This window comes from Mixophyes fleayi, chromosome 3, assembly GCF_038048845.1.
Source record: "Mixophyes fleayi isolate aMixFle1 chromosome 3, aMixFle1.hap1, whole genome shotgun sequence".
Lineage (NCBI taxonomy): Eukaryota > Metazoa > Chordata > Amphibia > Anura > Limnodynastidae > Mixophyes > Mixophyes fleayi.
The window spans coordinates 261413086-261419496 of NC_134404.1; the positions used below are offsets into that span (position 1 = coordinate 261413086).

General features: G+C 39.9%; 1 long non-coding RNA gene across 1 annotated transcript; it reads right to left on the reverse strand.

Annotated features, from left to right (window-relative positions):
- Positions 1 to 1507: 1507 nt before the first annotated feature.
- LOC142144529 (uncharacterized) lies at positions 1508 to 6067 on the reverse strand. The gene is made up of 2 exons (XR_012689735.1): positions 5529 to 6067; positions 1508 to 4806 (listed from the first exon to the last, which is right to left on the reverse strand). It is a non-coding gene; the product is annotated as an uncharacterized LOC142144529 (long non-coding RNA).
- Between the last annotated feature and the right edge of the window lie 344 nt (positions 6068 to 6411).

Genomic DNA, 6411 nt, shown 5'->3' on the forward strand with positions numbered 1-6411 from the left:
TCTGTGCACAGTGACCTATGCAATGTTACTAATAATCAGGTATATGCATGGCTAGCAATTACGTTTGTGCAATGGGACTAGCAACAGAGTATGTGCTGAGTAGGACAGGCTTTTGTCTAGCAGTAGGTGTCTGCACAAAATCACCTACGTATTATGGCTTGAATCATCTGTACAGTGATACTGACAAATGAGTGCTTAGCAATAATGTCTGATTATTTTGCTGCCAGTGAGGTCAGTAGTTCTATGTGAATGGAAATTAAGCATTTGCATATGTATTGATTTTTTTAGCTGACAAATAGGTTTCTTCTTTTACAAAACCAACTAAAAAGGAGAGAAAATAACACTTTTTAATCTTGTTGATGTTTAGTTGAATTGTTTGCGGCCTGTGATGAAATCATTATCTACCCAGCACTCCAGGAAGCTACCATGACTCAGGATGTAATGGCAGAAGCTACCAAAATTGTGGCTTTGGCATCAGAAGAATGGAAAGACAAGGAGAAATGAGGAAGAATTGTAGAGAACGAGGTTGGTGCAGCAATTGTCTGGTCGACTGCCATACCCTAAGTAGCCATTAAAAAACAGAAACTAGTTCCTGCACAACTATTGAGCCTTCTGAAATGGAGAAATTACACATTGAGTGTGAGTAATGTGTGCCTGAGAGTCCTAGAGGCAGACAGAGGAGCAGAGAGTTTGCATAACACTTAGAAACAGCAGGAGATGAGAAAGGATTAACATCTTTTAGACAGAGTTACAAGTCTCACAGAGCAAGCTGCAATTCTGATAGACAGAGCAGCACTATTTACAGACAAGGCTGCCAGATTAGTCACCAAAGCTTCTAGTCAATCAGAGAAAGCTACAAGACGACTAGAGCTAGCTATTAGACTACCGGAGGGAGTTGCTAGTATCAGAGAGAAGTCTCTCACAGCCAGAGATTAAGATACTATGGGTCCTGCACAAGCTAACAGAGAAGCAGAAGGAGTCCAGGTCCTGCCTAAAGGAAAATAGGGAATCCTATACCAGCCCAGAGGAGGCTGAGTCCTATCCAAGTGGAGCATAAAGAGTCCTGACCCAGCCCAGTGAGAATCCAGGAGTATTTCAGTTGTCTTCTGCTTGTCCTGTCTCTTTGTGATTGTTCCAGGTCCCTGCTGCTGCTATAGCTGCTGCCCTATGTACATTGCCTTATTGTGAGGAGAGTCTCTGGAAGTCCTTCCAAGCCTTGTTTTGTGTTCAAATGATTTTCCAGGTTTCCAGGACTGGATGTTTGCATAACTGGCCTTAACAGTGCAGTGCACCACACGCAGAAACATTATCCCTTGTGAAAGTCTGCTTGAGACAGAGGTACAGCCTTGCATTGCCCTACACTGCTGGGTCTACTCCTCCCTTCATCCATTTTCATTATCTAAATAATAGTACCTGTTAAATCTAAAATTCTGACCCAAGTCAGCCTGTGGTGTCAAGTATATCTGGAAGCGCTTCAATCAGCTGGAGAGAATTGACACAGACCAAGTTCTGTATGCAAGGAATATTCTCTAGTTTATTGATACAAAGATACAGGTTTTTATAGGCTACTGAATAAATGAATCCTACGTCATATGCATACAATAGTTTATACCACTAGTTTATGAGAAGCGCTACTGATTAACTTTCTCACGTATTCTTGAGGTGTTTACTTTTCTCCCCCTTCTAAGGACAGATGAGCCTATTATTTCTTATCTCAAGGGGAGTTGGAGATATGCTATGTGCAACACCATGGATATAGCTCCCATACTACCAGCTGGATATGAAGCTCATTATTGTTTTCATAACTGGTTACATTCTTCAGGTGTTCTCTATTAGTTCAACTTCAAGGCCATAGGCTCACATATTGCAAAACTGCAAGTTAACAGAAAAATGAATAATCTCTTCTAGCAAATAATATTTCTATACAAGTTACAATAAAATGGCTGAACAAAGGCCTTATGAGGCCTTAACAAAAAATCATATTTAACATTTCCCATCTTTTATTCAATTTTCGACCCTTTCTCCTCCTACCTACCTAATCCTATCTATAGAACCACATTCTTAATAAGCAGGTACTTATACACATGTAGGAGGCCACATGCATAGAGTTGGTCCCCTTAGGAATCTGTCAACTCATCCCCCACTAATAAGCCTGTGATCCTCCCTGTCCTAACTTGATTTGTGAGGAGATGCATTTTGGCAAATGTCCATGTCTAGAAAAGATGGTTTCTTAGAAGATGGTTTCTTAAAAGATGGTTTCTTAAAAGATAGTTAATGAGTCTATAGTAGTTCTGCAGGCCTTGCATGTCCTTTGTTCAATCTTTAGTAGTTTCTTGTTGCAAACTCTGCAGTTCTTTGGCTTTGCTAGTCCAAATAATTCATGACACTCATAGTCTGGTCAGGTTTCAGAAGTAATTTCTGTGATCATCAGAGGTTCGGGATTTTCAGTGGTTCCCTTTTTGGAGAGACAACAATCAAGTGTCAGTAACTTCTTAATCAGCCATAAATTTAGTTTCATTATCACCTATACGATCAACAGGATTGCTAAACCATTTGCTACTAATGCCAATATTTCCAATATCCAACATGAATCATTACTGACAACTTTACCAATGAGGTTATGCATCTGCACAAAGACATTTTCAGAGTTTACTCTACTATGAGTGCAAATTGTTGAGCACTCCTTCCCATATGTTTCTCACAGTGGCATAGGCAATATGTCACTTAACTGTCTGTTTCATACTGGGTTAGGGAGGCCTTAATCCCTACTTCAGTCACAATTATTCTGGCAAGACATATCAATACAATGAGACAGTCATTTCTATTTATCAGAACAAGACTCCCCTGATTTGAAGACTTTGCAGTGTTATGCGTGAATCCAGGTGTCTCTTTCCTGTACTTTCACTGCCATGGGAGTCGTCAACAGGACTTGATAAGGACCCTTGTATCTGGGTTCAAGACTTCTCCTGATGTGCTTTCTCACGACCACCCAGCCCCCCAGGGTGCAGTTTATGGGTACCTGTATCAAAATTAGGGTTTGCAATGGAGGAGAATATTTGACCATGTATTTCAGTTAGTTGTTTCTATAATAAGGCAACATAATTCAACAAATCACTATATACATGGTGTAGTTGCTATGGAAAATAACAGCCTGTTCTGTTTGCTGTGCCAAACAATATCTCATATGGTGTTAAACCTGTGTCTTTCCTAGCAGTATTTTTTACTGAGTGCAGGTAAACATGAGATCCATGGCAGACCTGTTTCAGCCATTATTTTCTGCATTTTCAATTTCAGTGTACCATTAAGGCGCTCCATACATCCTGAACTTTGGGATCTGTAGGGGGTGTGATAGTTTCTGGAATCCTTGCCCCGTAAAGTGTATCCCTCTGTCACTTACAATGACCTCTGGTACACCATATCATCAGATTACCTCATTCGCAATTTTCTTGGCTAATGCTTTAACATTTGCTTTTCTATACAGCCATGTCTCCAGCCAGTGACTAAAGAAGTTGACACAGACAAGCACATTCTCAAAGCCCGAGCATTTGGGAAGTTATAAAGTCTATCTGTATCCTCTTATAGGGATATTATGTCTGGGGTGTGCTTTTCCATAGGACAGACTTACTCGGGTTACTTTGTGCACAGACTAGGCATTCTGCCACTAACGACTGTGCTGCTTGGGCGAACCCTGGTACTATCCATAAGCTGCTAGTGAGTACAACCATAGCATCTTTTCCCAGATGCACTTTCTCGTGTGCTATATTGGCCATAATGGGATAAACTACTTTTGGCAGACACAAACGCTGACCTTTACACCACTCCTTGCACTTCTAGTGCTCCATGTATTGCCCAAGTCTTTTTCTTATTTTCTGTTGCTTGTCTTTCCATAAGTTGGAGTGTGCTCTGGTCAAACAGGGGTCAGGGGGTCACCATGTAAATAGACTCCCCTTGGGGTACTGGGGCTATGGCGGCTTCTCGTGCGGCCTGGTCTATTTCACTTAGCTTCGGGGGTAGTATCTCTGTGTGTGTCTTCATCTTCATCACTGTTTGGAGGACAGCTGGAATGCAGTGAACAATGCCCTGGTATGTTCATCATATTGACTGGTTTGCTTGCTGAACCCATAAGGTCCCTACTTTTCCATACAGGGCCATAATCATGCGCAATTACAAATGCATAACTTGAATCAGTGTAAATATTTACTCTTTGTCCTTTTGCATATATGCATGCAAGTGTCAGGGCCTTTAGTTCAGCTTCTTGTGCTGACATGTGACTCGGTAGAGTCTGTTGAATCACTATTTCTGTGTGTGTGGTTACAGCACACCCTGTATCCGGGACAGGATCTATGTGATAGTGTGAACCATCTACAAAAAGAGTGATGTCTGCATCTGGTAATGGTTTATCTTTAATGTGAGATAAAACCAGAGATTCTTGTTTCATTAGTTCTATGCAATCATGTTCAGAAAAATTTTGTTTGCATTTTTTTTTTTTTCCTTTCTTTCTGTTCAAGCTGGAATGGAATTCCCCCAAATCCCTAGGGTAACCCCAATATATACAGGTACTTCTCCCATCTTTTGAAACTTGCTGCAATAAGGCAGCAGGATTCAACATTGTGCACTGCTTAAGTGTAACGTTACTGGGAGTAAGCAGTGCTACTTCATTAGGATAGGCTTCAGTAAGGAGCATGTGGAATCCAAGGAAAAGGTTCTTGGTTTCTGAGTTCCACAAAGTTTACACTCATTAGATGGAGTGTACAGTACAACGGTTAAGACAGATGTGGTAACTTTAATTCTTCTGGAAGAGAAACACTTAGCTTAAATAACCTGTTAATAAGCCACATCATCAGTTCTATTAGTGTATATAATAATGTGTTGGGCCACAATACTCACAAACACATTCCTGCATTGGGTGTAAACCCCTGTAGTCATGGGTTGCTCTTTTCTTTATTTGGTTGGGTTAAACTTTCATATTAGAATTTTCTAATTATGTATAATGATCTATACATTACTATGGGCCTGAGTCTGGTTCTTCCAAACTTGGCTTTCCTTTCTAGTCTAGTACACATCTACAGCGCACAGCAAAGGAAAATAACGTGCAATCTATATTCCTCCTGCTAATATCAATGAACTCCCCTCTCTGGTCTCCCTTGGACCTTTAAAAAACTTAAAATACAGTTTACTCAGATTCCCCTTGTCTGAAGGTCTTAACATATATCTGTGAACATGAGAGGCTCTGGGGCCTCTTGTGCTTCCTTTTTTTTTTTTTTTTTTTTTTTTTCTTCTAATAAAAAAGGAAAGGGAGGAACAAAATACACAGTGCGCTCGGCAAGTGTTATATGTCACTCATTTCACAATAGGAGGGAATGTCCTTTGTGCTGTATATCTTCATACTTAGTAAATCTGGCCGGTAACAAATGTTTTGCTTGTGCTTGGTTTCTGTCACAACGTACGATACCGTTAAGGTAACTGGGTGTCCTAGCACAATATCTATACTCTTTTCAAGCACTAAAGCAGAGTAGTATGCAAGTGACCTTAGCTTGCGACCATGTATTTGTGTCAGTACTCCTTGTACATGTGCACTGACTTCATAACAAAATAATGTGAAAGGCTTGTCATAATCTGGCAAAGCCAGTGCTGGCGCTGAAGTTATTTCAGCTTAAAATTGGTTAAACATTTGGTTCTGCTCAGAGGAGAGTATAAATGGCTTGCTATGATCCAGAAGTGCTAATGCAGGAGCACATACAATTGCTCTTAAAGTCTTAAATCTTTTTCATTTCTGTAAAAATATAGAATTCCCATCAATGCATTACCATACCCACAATAAAAAGAATTATTTACAGTATATGACAATTATAGCACAGTAAATAAGGGCAGTAAATGTCTTTACAAACACTGATTTACTCAAAACTGTAATGAGGATACAAATAAAAACCTTTTGCTTTCTGCACATACAGAAAAACCACCTAGTTCATGCATTTGCTATGTGAATAGCACATAAACTCTAATATCTCTTCCAAAACAAGGTAATCATTACTCAGAAGAGTTTACGTTATTTAAATCCTTCATTAGTTTATACTTATGTTTGTTGTGGTGCAAAGATGGTGCATTGGAAGTTAAATCAATGCAATCTGGATTGCCTAATGGGTCTTTGCAGCTGGAGACCTGTGAATAAAAAAACTTTTGCATAGAGATTAACATTTATTTACTAGGAATTACTGTAACTGTAACATGCGTGTATACTGTTATCAGGTAACCAGTGAACAGCTGCTAAAAGCTTAACTGTGACGCTATGCGTTCCATGCCTTGATTTCCTCAAAGGGGCAGTCCCTAATTTCACAAATAGAGAATGTCAAAGTGACGAGACCTGGGCGAGTGTTCAAAGCCACTCCTTTCTTATCATCTCTTAGTACAGCC